This window comes from Schistocerca cancellata, chromosome 5 (assembly GCF_023864275.1).
Source record: "Schistocerca cancellata isolate TAMUIC-IGC-003103 chromosome 5, iqSchCanc2.1, whole genome shotgun sequence".
Classification (NCBI taxonomy): domain Eukaryota; kingdom Metazoa; phylum Arthropoda; class Insecta; order Orthoptera; family Acrididae; genus Schistocerca; species Schistocerca cancellata.
In genome coordinates this window covers 126166411-126178501 of record NC_064630.1, presented here as the reverse complement: position 1 = coordinate 126178501, position 12091 = coordinate 126166411, and positions in this window count along the sequence as shown.

Sequence of the window (12091 nt, the reverse complement as noted above, 5' to 3'; positions counted from 1 at the left end):
AACGCGTGGCGTGGCGCACCTGTGATGGGTGCAGAGAGTGAGGTGGGCTGGCTGCATCCACGGAGGGTGGCACCGAAGCCAGCAGCGTGTGTATTGCGGCACTGGAGAAGGTGACAGGAGGTGCTTGGCACATTAGTAGAAGGCATGCACCACCAGGCATACTGAGGTTGTCTGTGAGGAGGCCTGAAAAAAAAAAAACTTGAAGAGACATTATCGAGCCTCTTCTCTTTCGAGGGAGTTGGTGAACCCATCTCGAGGTGTAGACAGTAACCACGGTGGAAGCGACAGACAAGGACATACCAGTGGACATGGTCCCCAAGGGTAGGTTTATACTTGCGTTGACTCACTGTGCCTTCTACAATAGTGAGATCATCCAGGGAATGCCAAGGAAACATTCCCCTGACCATAACACATACCAGGGTATTTGCTTCACCAATGGCCAACAGTCCTATGGAGCATAGAAAAGGCCATCTGTCGCCAAGCAGTGGACATCCAGTTGCAGTATTGGCGTGCAAATTCCTGCCTTGCTAGACGATGAGCAGCAGGCAGCTTCAGTCCATGAACAAGGCACTTTCTGCAGCGACCCATATGCAACAATGTTCACTGAACAGTCTTTATGGAGACACTACTGGTAGTCTCTTGGTTCATCTAGATGGTGAGTTGCTCAACAGGTGTACACTTGTTCACCCGTGCAAATCTCCACAACAGTCATTCGCCCCTGTCATATATGGCCCATGGCACACCATAGTTGTCTCAGCGCTAGTTTTGAATTGTGCCATCTTGCCATGAACAGTATACTTTAACCACGGAGGCACTTGGACAGTTTACAAACGTAGCCAATTTAAAAATGTTTCCATCCTTGGCTCGAAAGTCATTGATGGTGCCCTTTTGACATAAAATCAATCACTCAATTTCCACATTGCATCAACGACTGAATTGTTTTCTGTGTCCCCCGAAGTGCTTTATACACCCTCCACTGCTAGTATTGCCACCTGCCATCTGTGAATAGTCACTGCAAGTTGGCATCAAACATTAATGAGCCTGGACTGCGGTAAACTCAATATTTCCTTCTCATCTGTTGAGTACAAAAAGAATTTTTTCGTTTAAATGAACTTTTTGCTTGTCTCTGCTCTCATCTGGTTTCAGAAGCTGTTTTTTGTTGTTTTTCTTTCAGACTGCTTGCTGTTACTGTGAAATATACATTAAACAAACCAGCTACTCTGTGTGAGTCAATAATTTGTCCCTGTTTTCAAACATATTAATGGTACAACGTTTTGCCAGCTTTTCTCCTGACAGTGTCCCAAATTGCTTTCACTTTTTATGTTTCTTTCTCAGATAGTTCTCATTTGTTGGTTTTCTGACCTACTGATAATTTTATTAAGATCTGTTTGTGTCTTTTACAATAAGCATAAAATTCAGGGGTTGTTTAAGTTTGCTATTCCGATAGAGACTGATTTGATTTGATTTTGACAGGGAAGCTAAAACAGCTTAGGTCTAACCCACCACTGCCCACACCGAAACTGAGATTATTGTGCAGTATCGCTCCCTTTGTATCTAGTAAAGACAAACAATGCCCTTAAATAGTGCGAGGAGTCCCTTCACCAGTTTTTTGTTAGATACAATTTCTTCAGGTCTAGTTGTCTCGAAGATTCTGTATATTTTGCTCTCCATTGCCATTCATTCGAAGATTAGGTGTGATGCAGTTTCTTCAATCTCATCACAGATCCTACATTTAAGGTCTTCTTCCGTTATACCCATTGTGTGTATATGTTTTTTTTCCCCATGGCCACTCATTAGCTCAGTCATCAGTTCGATCTCTTTCCTGTTCATTCCCAGAATTACAGAGCTTCTTTCAAAACATGGGCATCATTACCTTACCATGTTTTTGTTTATAAACCTTGGTCCAATATTCTACATGCTGCTTCCTGAGCCAATTCCATAGTTCTCCTCCACACATGCCCTGATTTCAGTAATTTCAGCTTCGAATATGGAGGTCAGTTTTCCTAGAGAGATGATGCCCTCCAGTCTGAACCCCATACACCCCTGCCCCAACGCCTTGGTCTGATTTCGACCCATCAGTGAACCAAACAATGTCCCCCATACGATGTTGAACTGCTTTTCCCACTGCTCACTGCTTCCAATTATTATATTGTAAGGATTGTTGAAGCAGTTGGGAATTATTATACAGTCAGCAAGTATTTCCCCAGCCATTTCTGTGTTTACCTGACTCACTATGTTAGTGTGTGACTCTGGATGTACCGATGAGATCCAGTTTTTGCCAGTTTTAAGTCTGTATGCCCCAGCTGCGCCCTCCATCTCGACCGAAACGTGCAGTGGAGACATGTCTAGCATGGCTTCCATCCCAGCAGTTGGCGTGCTGCTAATTCCGCCAGTTATGGCTAAGCAGGCCAGTCTCTGCACCTTAGCAAGCTCCTTAGCTGCAACCCGCTGTTCTACCTTCGTCCGCCACACTACAGCCCTGCAGGAAATCCTAGGTCTCACCACTGTGGTGTATATCCAGCGCATACCTCTGGGGCTTAGGCCCCAGTTTTTATCAGAAGCCTTTCTGGTACTCACTTGAGTGCTTTTTGCCTTGGAGCAGGTACTCTTAATGTGAGGGGTCCACGTTAGTTTCTCATCTAAGGTTACCCCTAGATATTTCACTATACCCTTCACAGGTAGAGTTGCATTGAAGAGCTTTGGATTCCAACTTGAGTGTTGGATATGCCTCTCTGTAAATGGCACCACAACAGTCTTCTTAGGATTAACACTCAGATCCTGTTTAATGCACCAATTTTGCACAATGTCCAATCCTCCTTGTGCCATATTTCTGAATGTGTCAGTAAATTTGCCTTGTATTACTATGACAAGGTCATCTGCGTATCCTTGGCAGAAGCATTGCCTGGAATTCCACAATAAAGGGGCCAGAACTCCTCCTTGTGGGCATCCTCTAGTGGTGTTAATTACCCTCTTTTCAATCATCATGGTAGCCTCTACCTTCCTTCCACTAAGCATGGCCCTGGTCCATCTACATATAGTGGTCCTTAGATTATGCACCCCTGCTGTCATTACCATGGAATCGAAGGTCGTGTTACTAAAGGCCCTCTCAATATCCAATAAGAAGCTGCACATTGAATGGGTATAACTGCAACACTCTGTCACAGTACAATGCAGGATCACAACATAATGCTTTCACAATAAAATCATGTGCCAACATCTACAGTTCATGTTAGTAATGTCTTGTGATTATTCATAGCTCAACACCTCGCTCATCCTGGGGCAATGCTTACTCAGTTTTTCAGGTGGACTGAGGGAAGGACATGAAGCTGTGCTTGGGGCATAGCTGTATCCTTATGTGCCTAGAATAAGTTTTCTAAACAGGTGCATAGCAGGATGTTAGTGGTCTAGGAGTCACTCGTGGGAGTCTCCAGTGTTTGCAGTGATGTACTGAAAAACTATGTTTCATATTGCAAGTTAACAGGAGCATGTTGTGTGTAAATCAAAGAAAATTGTACAATAGTGACCGACCAAATGAGTCAGTGCAATTGTTAAGTCACTGACGTCTTGTTTGAGAGAATGGAGTTTGCCCCATCTGGTTATTGTGATTTAGGTTTTCTGTTGTTATCTTAAATCATTTCAGGCAAATGCAGAAATGTTCCTTCTTCAAGACCACAGCCAAACACCTGTCTTACCCTCATAAAAGTGTAGCCTATTTATATATTCTCTGTGTATGTACGGTTTGAGCAATTTATTTTCATTGTGTTACAATGAAAAATCCTGTATCATTGTGAGGAAACCCCTGTGTATAAAAATAAATCAGATCAAATCATAGTAGTTACAAAACTTTCAAAGCCTTTAAAGTGGAAGTGACAATGCCAGAAGGATAACCTTCAAGATTTAGGGCATAAGGAATGTATTGCTCTAATAACTTATCCTTGAAGTGATAAACTATGATTTGCCTGATCTTTGCCTATGTCCACAAGAAATGTAATGGATGATGTGGTATTTAACAACAGATCGAGTGTAATTTAAAAATTCTTGCGCATTTTAATTGCTATATAAACATGACTATGTTAGTTTTTGCTGACTGGTTTTGTGTTAAGACTAGAAACATATGGATTGCAATATTATAGACTTGTCTTTGACGTGGTTTAATTACATGCAGTAGCTAAGCTACTAAAATGTAATAAACAGTGTGAAAAATACATACATCAATTACTGTTGTGATCTGATTTTTAATGTAGCAATACTTTGATGTGTTTTGTTATATATCCTTTCCATTGCTTTGATTGACTTCTTCTGAATTAGAAGAATCTCATTTACATTTCTGATGTTTCGCATAGCACTAATCAGTAACTTAAACAGATTGAAAAATGCAAAATATACTACTCTTACATATTCTAAAGTTACACAGGTCATCAGTCTTGTCATAAAATCATGTCAGTCTTTGCAAGCTAATTTTAATGTGTTTAACAAGAGAGTTTGATGTTACTGTGTTGCCAAGTATAATTCCTAAAAACAGATGTGTATTTTATTTCTCTATTTGGCAGTTTTTAATAAACTGGTTATTTTTTTAGTTTAATAGAAAATCATTTGCTTTAAATCAAGGTCCTGCACTTTCTTTTACCAAATTCAAGATTTTCATAAGGACATTCAATACAGGCTTTACATAAGAAAATTGTATCATCTGAATACAGATATTTCTTTATATCGTTATTTCCTGATAATTGCAAGGAATATGTGATTACTTTATTTTGATCCCTGTAGCACACCATTTGAACCTCATGTGAGTTTGACAGTTGAGTCCAGAATTCACAACCTGCTTTCTCTTATAAAGAGGTGATCTGACTAGCTTTAAAGACTTGCTGCAAATTTCGCAGCACTCCAGAGAGTAAAACGGATTCGTAAACACAGTGGAAGCTTTGGTAAGATCACAGAAGGTAATCCATGTATGATCTTCAAATACTGGGAAAATGTATCTCACTAAAAGGCACACCTGACATTTTATTCATATAGCCAAACTCTGATATGCTTTTTGATGCTAATACAGCATGCTAATACATGATGGTTACAAAGAGTCTGATAGTTACGGGCTTTGGTTAAATCAATCTGTAGTTAGCAGGTTCAGATTGCACCTATCCTAAAAAACTGAGTTTTTGGAATCAGAAAAGACATCTTCTGCAAGACATAGTTTTATAGAGTATGTGTTAATTATTTCAGAGAGTTTCTTGACATTTTGTAATGACAATCTTTGAGATTATGATTGAGATTTGTGTTATTAACATAGTCTTTGTATGTTACATTATATTTATAGATCATCTTTTTGATTTTCTCTACACGGTTTACAAAGTAATTATTGTAAATCTTTGCTGGTATAACGACTATATTATTGGGCTTTCTGGTTTCATCTTAGTTCTTAGTGCTGATTTTTGCTATGCATTATTAAATTGGTGATGTATCTTTCTTTAGCAAATTGCAGCTGTTTCTTGTGTAATTTTTTAATTGTTTTTACATCTTCATTAATTTTATTTGCCTTTTTTTAAGTTCATTCAGGTCCTTTAACAGAATGAGTTCATTTCTAGATTTTCTAATTCTCTGATGTACTACAGTTTTGACCTTTTTACTCTATTATTAGCCTTTAAAACAGAGTGAAGATCTAAGATATTTGCTTATATTTAATAACTTCAGGAGGTTTCATAGAACACTTAGGAATTTTATGTACATCTTTTAAGTAATGCAACCCATTTAGGTATACTGAGCTGGGGTATTAGTTTGCTCCTATTGTATTTTGCAAGTACTAAGGTATTGTTTCATTTTGGAAACTTTTGTAGTTGCTTATTCCTATTTTAATACTCACATAGAATATACTTACTTTCTTTTGTGTCAAGTTTCGCTAACAGTGTGGATACTTTTTTTGTTTTAACTATTATTGCTTAATGATCCTGAAATTGATTGTGCAATGTAAGTTTGCGTCTGTATGCATCACTTCCACATGGTTTAAAGATGTTTAGGATTATGTATAGGTGGCCTGACTTTATGGTATGAATAATCTGTTTCAGTTACATTGATGAAGCAAAATAACATTTGATCTCACATTCACAGTCTATGAACAATAACACTGAAAGTGCAACATCATAAGCTACTGGAGTGTTCAAGTTCATTGTATCTTTATTCATGAGAAATATACTGTTTACATAATTTGTGGCAATTTCGAAAACGGTCGCCATGTCTATTAAGACATTTACATACATTCATTGTTCCTTTCCTCAATAGTGCCAGGTAAATGCAGTTAGTTTCCTTAATAATAACGAACTCTTCTTAAACTTTCAATAATGTAATCACACAGCCCATTTCACAAAAGATCGATAATAAATAATTTGAAAATGCTATGAAACTTGAGACAAGTTCAGTTCCGCTTACTGTTTGGTTTCACTTTGTTTAGCACCATACTTTACAGTTATGCACCAAAAAATATTCAGGAAATGAACAAAACAACGCTAGTGGGAATGCAGTTAGCACTACTTTTGAGTAGACACTGGCCATGATAGATATAAGAAAGATATTACGCGTACACCAGTTCTTTAGGTACCTGCTCTTATTATAGTACTCATGTAGAATAATTTTTTTCTTTAACCACAAATAGAATTCAAATACCATTTTCAACAGACAACTTTTGAACAGACTTTATATTAAAGAGTGACAGAATTATAAATCTTTTGTAGCTATGCATATTTCTATATTGAAATCTACTGTTAGCAAGTGATGCTGCTACTTCAGCAACAAAGTTACGTATTGTTTTAACTATTCGCAATTAGATGTAGAATAAATTATTATTCGAATTCTTTGTTCATAAACAGCATCTGTTCCTCGTTCCTGTATCCACTAAAGAACCACACAGTGTGGAAAGGAAGACGTGACAGACTGCCAACGAGAAAAAGAAGATGGAACAAGGCACATTTGGACACCAGGACAGCACAATTTTTTTTCTTTCAATTGAATTATTTTTGTGTATTATTGAGTTCAAATACGTACTTTGAAATGCTTAACTCGAGCTGTTTAAGAAATCAGGCAAACTAGAGAAAGCAATGTCTAAGTGCTGATCAGTGTCTAACATCTCTTGTTCAGTTTCAGAGTGAACAAATAACAGAAATGCTTTCAGCAGTTTCTAGCTTCGAACAAGCGCAAGCAGTGTAGCAGACTAGACTCTAGCAACTGCGAAACACGGGAAGTGACGTTGTTCACAGAAGTTAACACATCCATTTGAAGGCGTTGACTATTTTGTATTTAACTTTGAAGACGAAATTTTTGGCGGGCATGGGCAGGAAGATCTGTGTTTGTTATTGTTTTCGCTGAGGGTGAGGTGGAAGATGCCGCATGGAACTTAACGTAGTAAGTCAGTAATAAGCTTTGTGGTATTGTGATTTCTAAGAGACGAAAAGCGGAACACAAAATTGTTAGAGGGAAAACAGGAAACGAAATATACATTCGCATTCTGGGAGGCAGACAAGCTGATCGCTTAAAATGATTGTGGTTAGAATATCGTATTTTCCCATAGAATATAAATGTACAGGATTATTTAATACTGTGACGTATGTCATCTAGCTGCACTTGTAGTGTTGTACTCATGAACGCTATAAATGGCAGATTTAGCTCCATGGCTGTGTTGTAATCAACTTCATAATGTTGTAGTGGCTGTTGGAAGGCATCTTCAAATGTAACTCTCGTTTAAACATGTTGAGACGTTAAGTAATGTAGTTATTTAGTCACTGAAGTATAGAGCGATGAAACTCGCTTAAAACAGGAAGAGAAATGTAGCAAAATTGGAGATACTGTGGGAAATTCGCAATTGTAAAATAATATGCTGAAATAGCGGGTAAGGGTTCATATGAATGTCTCACCCGACATTCAGAAAATTCTTAAATCAAATCAGGGTCTAATAAATTCACTCTTTATTATTAAACATAAGGACCATTAGGGAGTAAATAATTTAGGATGTAAGTATTAGAATTTCAATGTTAGAATAGAGAATGTTTAGATCTTAGCTGCGCTGCTTGGAAAGAAAATGCTGTAGGACAGATTCAATAAAAGTATTTGTGGACCAGTACAGTGAGAAAGATCTCCTAAGTGCAAAGCAGGCAGTACTGGTCTTTTTGGGTTGTACCAAAAAATGCAGACTCTGAACAAATGTTCCAACAGTAATTAAGTTTAATTCTTGACAATTTAATCCTGTTTTCTTGTCAATTGGCAGTCATTGTCTCATCACTATTTCCTACCTGAGGCTAACTGAGGTTATTCGTACATGGTCGGGTGCTGATGCTACACCCATCTACTTTGACCCGTAATGTCATGGTGAGCCTTGATGTTTTTGAGTCTTTGTCAATTGTGTGTCGTAGTATTCAGTGGCTCTTTGGTGTGGTGTGTGTTTGTGAGTGAGTAGTTTGACATGAATTGAATGTTTCATGTTGGCACTGAAAGAATTTGTGCTGGATTTCTGGTGAGTTACTTTGAATTTGAGTATTTAAGCTGATGGATTAATTTTTATGTTTGAAAATATTAGTACCGTGTGTTTCTTGTGGTCGGAGATTTAATATTTTTCTTTTTTCTTCTGAGGTGAAGATATAGATATTTATGAGTAGCTCATTGCTTGTTGCAATGGGCGAAGTTGTTTGTGTATATTGAAATTGGTGGTGGTGAAAGTTTTCGTGAATTTTCGGGAGTTCCTTGTTAGTGTTTGGTAGTTGTTGGAATGTTATTGGTAGGTATTTTGGGTAGGTATTTTGTTTAGGATATATTTCTGATATTAGTCATGGGAACATGGTTTGGTTTGTTGTACTGAGCACTTTGGTTTAGATAGAGTAAGTGAAAGTGCTGTATCTAGGGCTCTGCTTGAGCTTTGTGGTTGAAGTAAAATTTGCAACACTGTTTTAGAGTGGCTGGTTCGTGGTATCGAGGGCTTTGTTGGATCTGTGTAGCTAAAGTAAAAATTGTGTTGAGTTTTTGAGTTCTATATGGGTTACTGGTATTGAGGTCTTCATTGGAGATATATGGGTCATGTGAAATTTACAACACCAATAGGTTTCATTTTTGTAATTTTTTTGTTAAGTTTTGAGGATTTCATGTGCTTGATTTTTTGGTGAATATTTATTTTGCAGTGATGTCGTTATTCTTACTGTCATTTATTTAGTTTGTCATCTTCCTTTGGTTGTGTTGTTAGTTTCATTCTGTTGCTGGAGCTAAATACTTCACGTGCTATTTATGTTTGTTCACTGGTGTAATGAGTGATGTCGTGGTTACCATATTGTGTGTGTTTGAAATAGTGTACATTATGTTGATGGCATAACTGGTCAAAACAGGCAGGTGGAGTCATGATTTTATGCCAGTCTACCTTTTATAACTGAGAAGAAGATCACTATATATAAACTGATTTTGTTCTTCGGATATAGTTTGTGTGTATTTTGATTAGTTAAAAAGTATGCTGTGTTCCAAGGACCATTGGTCTGTTTCTATCAAAATGGTGTAGAGTACTTTGGATTTACACTCTGTGTCTTTGTTTATGGCTACATACTGGCTGTTTACAGATTACCAGCTAGCTTATTGGCTGAAAAGTAATGATAATGAACGTATTCGTCTCTCACTGCTCGTTTTACTGTTACAGAATGTTTACATCTACTTTTAAATAGCACAAGCAATCATTGTAGTCTTTTTATACCACAAGGTTTTTGTTAAATATCCATCTTTATTTTTATTCTTCAGTTTCTATTTATCCTTAACTGATTTTAAATTAACAAGCTATTTATCATCAGATGGTACATATTTAATGCATATTTGCAGTATTCTTGTGTCTTGTAGTTACGGCAAGAGAACGAAACATATATGCACCAAATGTGGTTAGAAGTATGTACAGTTCACATCGGGCCACAGCTGCACAACTCCAACAAAGCTGCAAACATGCAATAAACATATACCAGCTGATGATAGATTGAAAAGTAATACAAAAGGTGGCTGACAGTAATTTCCGGAAATTTTTAAATTCAGCACCTCTCAGATTATATTACTGGGATAATAATAATAAAAAACTTTTGTGGCTATTGTTTTTGGCAGACTTAGTGATAAACAATTATTATGTTTTCTTCTAAATTTTGATTAAAATAACCTCTTGGTTGACAGACAGCTATGGTGGCGCTGATTTGTTCATTATATACATCATTCCACAAACTTAGAACAAGCAACAGCTGCACATGCAATGCAAATAGAGCAAAATATACATTCTGATTACTTTTATTGTTGTTATTGTCAGCAGCAGTGGGAAGTAAATCAGTGGGGATGGTGGATAGGGCTGACACTTAGCCACTGCCACAATCAGAGTTATTTTAATTAAGGCATAGTGTACTTGTGAAAAAATCAGTTAAAGATGAAATTTGATCTGCACTATAAATACAAGGCAGAAATACAACTTTTGTGTAAGCTTTACATCCTTAACTGAGATTTAACAAATTTATCTACTATGGTATGGAGATATTTGAGAAGGTCCCATTTAACATACAGGTAATTAGTTATCTCAGCAAGTTCAAAGGAAAATTTAAAACATATCTCATTAGTGTCTCTTTCCACTGATTATCTTACTGCACGGATTTGATTCCTTCTTTAGATGGATGGCAGGTAGTGTGTTGCAAACTGTCCTATGTAATTACATATTTAGGTTACTGTTTTCTTCAAAGAAATACTTGATTAATGAAGTAAATATTAAGTTCCCTATAAGACATCCTGCAGCTACCTAATATAACTGAAGTAGCAGCAGCTTTCTTTCTAATTCACAAGAACACATTTAACTGGCATAAACAGAACTAGCATTCAGCAGTATTGTAATAGTTTCTTGTTAATATAGTGTACAGCTTAAGCAGTGTTTGGTTGTCTTTTTCCTGTAGATTCACCTTCTTGGTGGTAGAGTAGAAGAAATTTCTATTCTTGCTCTCCTTGGTGGAATGTACAGAATATGATGAATGAGGGGAATAAATTTCTATTCTTTTGAAATTGTGATGGTTTATTCATGTCATGCCATGTTAGTAAATGTATATAGGCCTAATGTGAAGGTGCTATTAGAATTCTTAATGCCTTGAACACACACCTACATAATGACTGTCAGTAAATCCATTGCATCACTGTCTTCAGCTGCCCAGTTGCAATGTGAATGCAATACAGGATCAGATTAGCTGATTATATGTTCCGCCATTTAACAACTTAATATTTGCTCAAATGTAGGAGTTTTTACTCCTAGGTACTTCATTTGAGACCGATTTGCACCTCATTGGCAACAGGGTGGTGTATTCTACATACAAAATTCATGTTACGGATCATTACATATGGTTAATTCTTTTCTAATTTGACATGTAGTGATGTTATTCTAATTTTACATCTAGTGATGTTATTCTACTTATGTTTATTCTTTCCATTAGTGACAGGTTTTATCAAAAAAATATTCAATAATTCATTCAATATAGCTTTGATTTATTTTCAGAAGCACATTGCAAATCCAGTACCACAATGGAGTGACTACAGGATTGCACAACCAAATGTTCTTTGCCACCATCCGATATTTTCTGGGATGGTTACTAGGGATAGACAACAGCCAGTACCCAAGATCATTATTTTTATTTTACCATATGTGCCAAATTAATGTGTGTGGTAATATATTAATGTTATGTCATTGTCTGTAGTAGTATCATAGATACACTTTAAGAAAATTAAATGGTTTACATTCCACTGTGAAAACCCACTGCCATAAAATGTTTATTTGTGTGGATGACACTTGTTTCTCTTGTTTTGGAGCTACTGTTGCAATGAATGTGACTTTTTTAGTATGACATGTTAAAAACAACTGCAGTAAAATAAATTTGTTTATTGCCAAGGGAGTTATGTCTTTTACATATGTTGTATTGTCCCATTTTATATGTGTGTTGTTAGCAATCCCTGCTCTGTTGTTCAGTCCCTGCTCCCATCCCCAGCCAGAGAAATTAATTACAGTATCAAGAATCATTGCATTGTGTGTGTGTGTGTGTGTGTGTGTGTGTGTGTGTGTGTGTGTGTGTGTGTG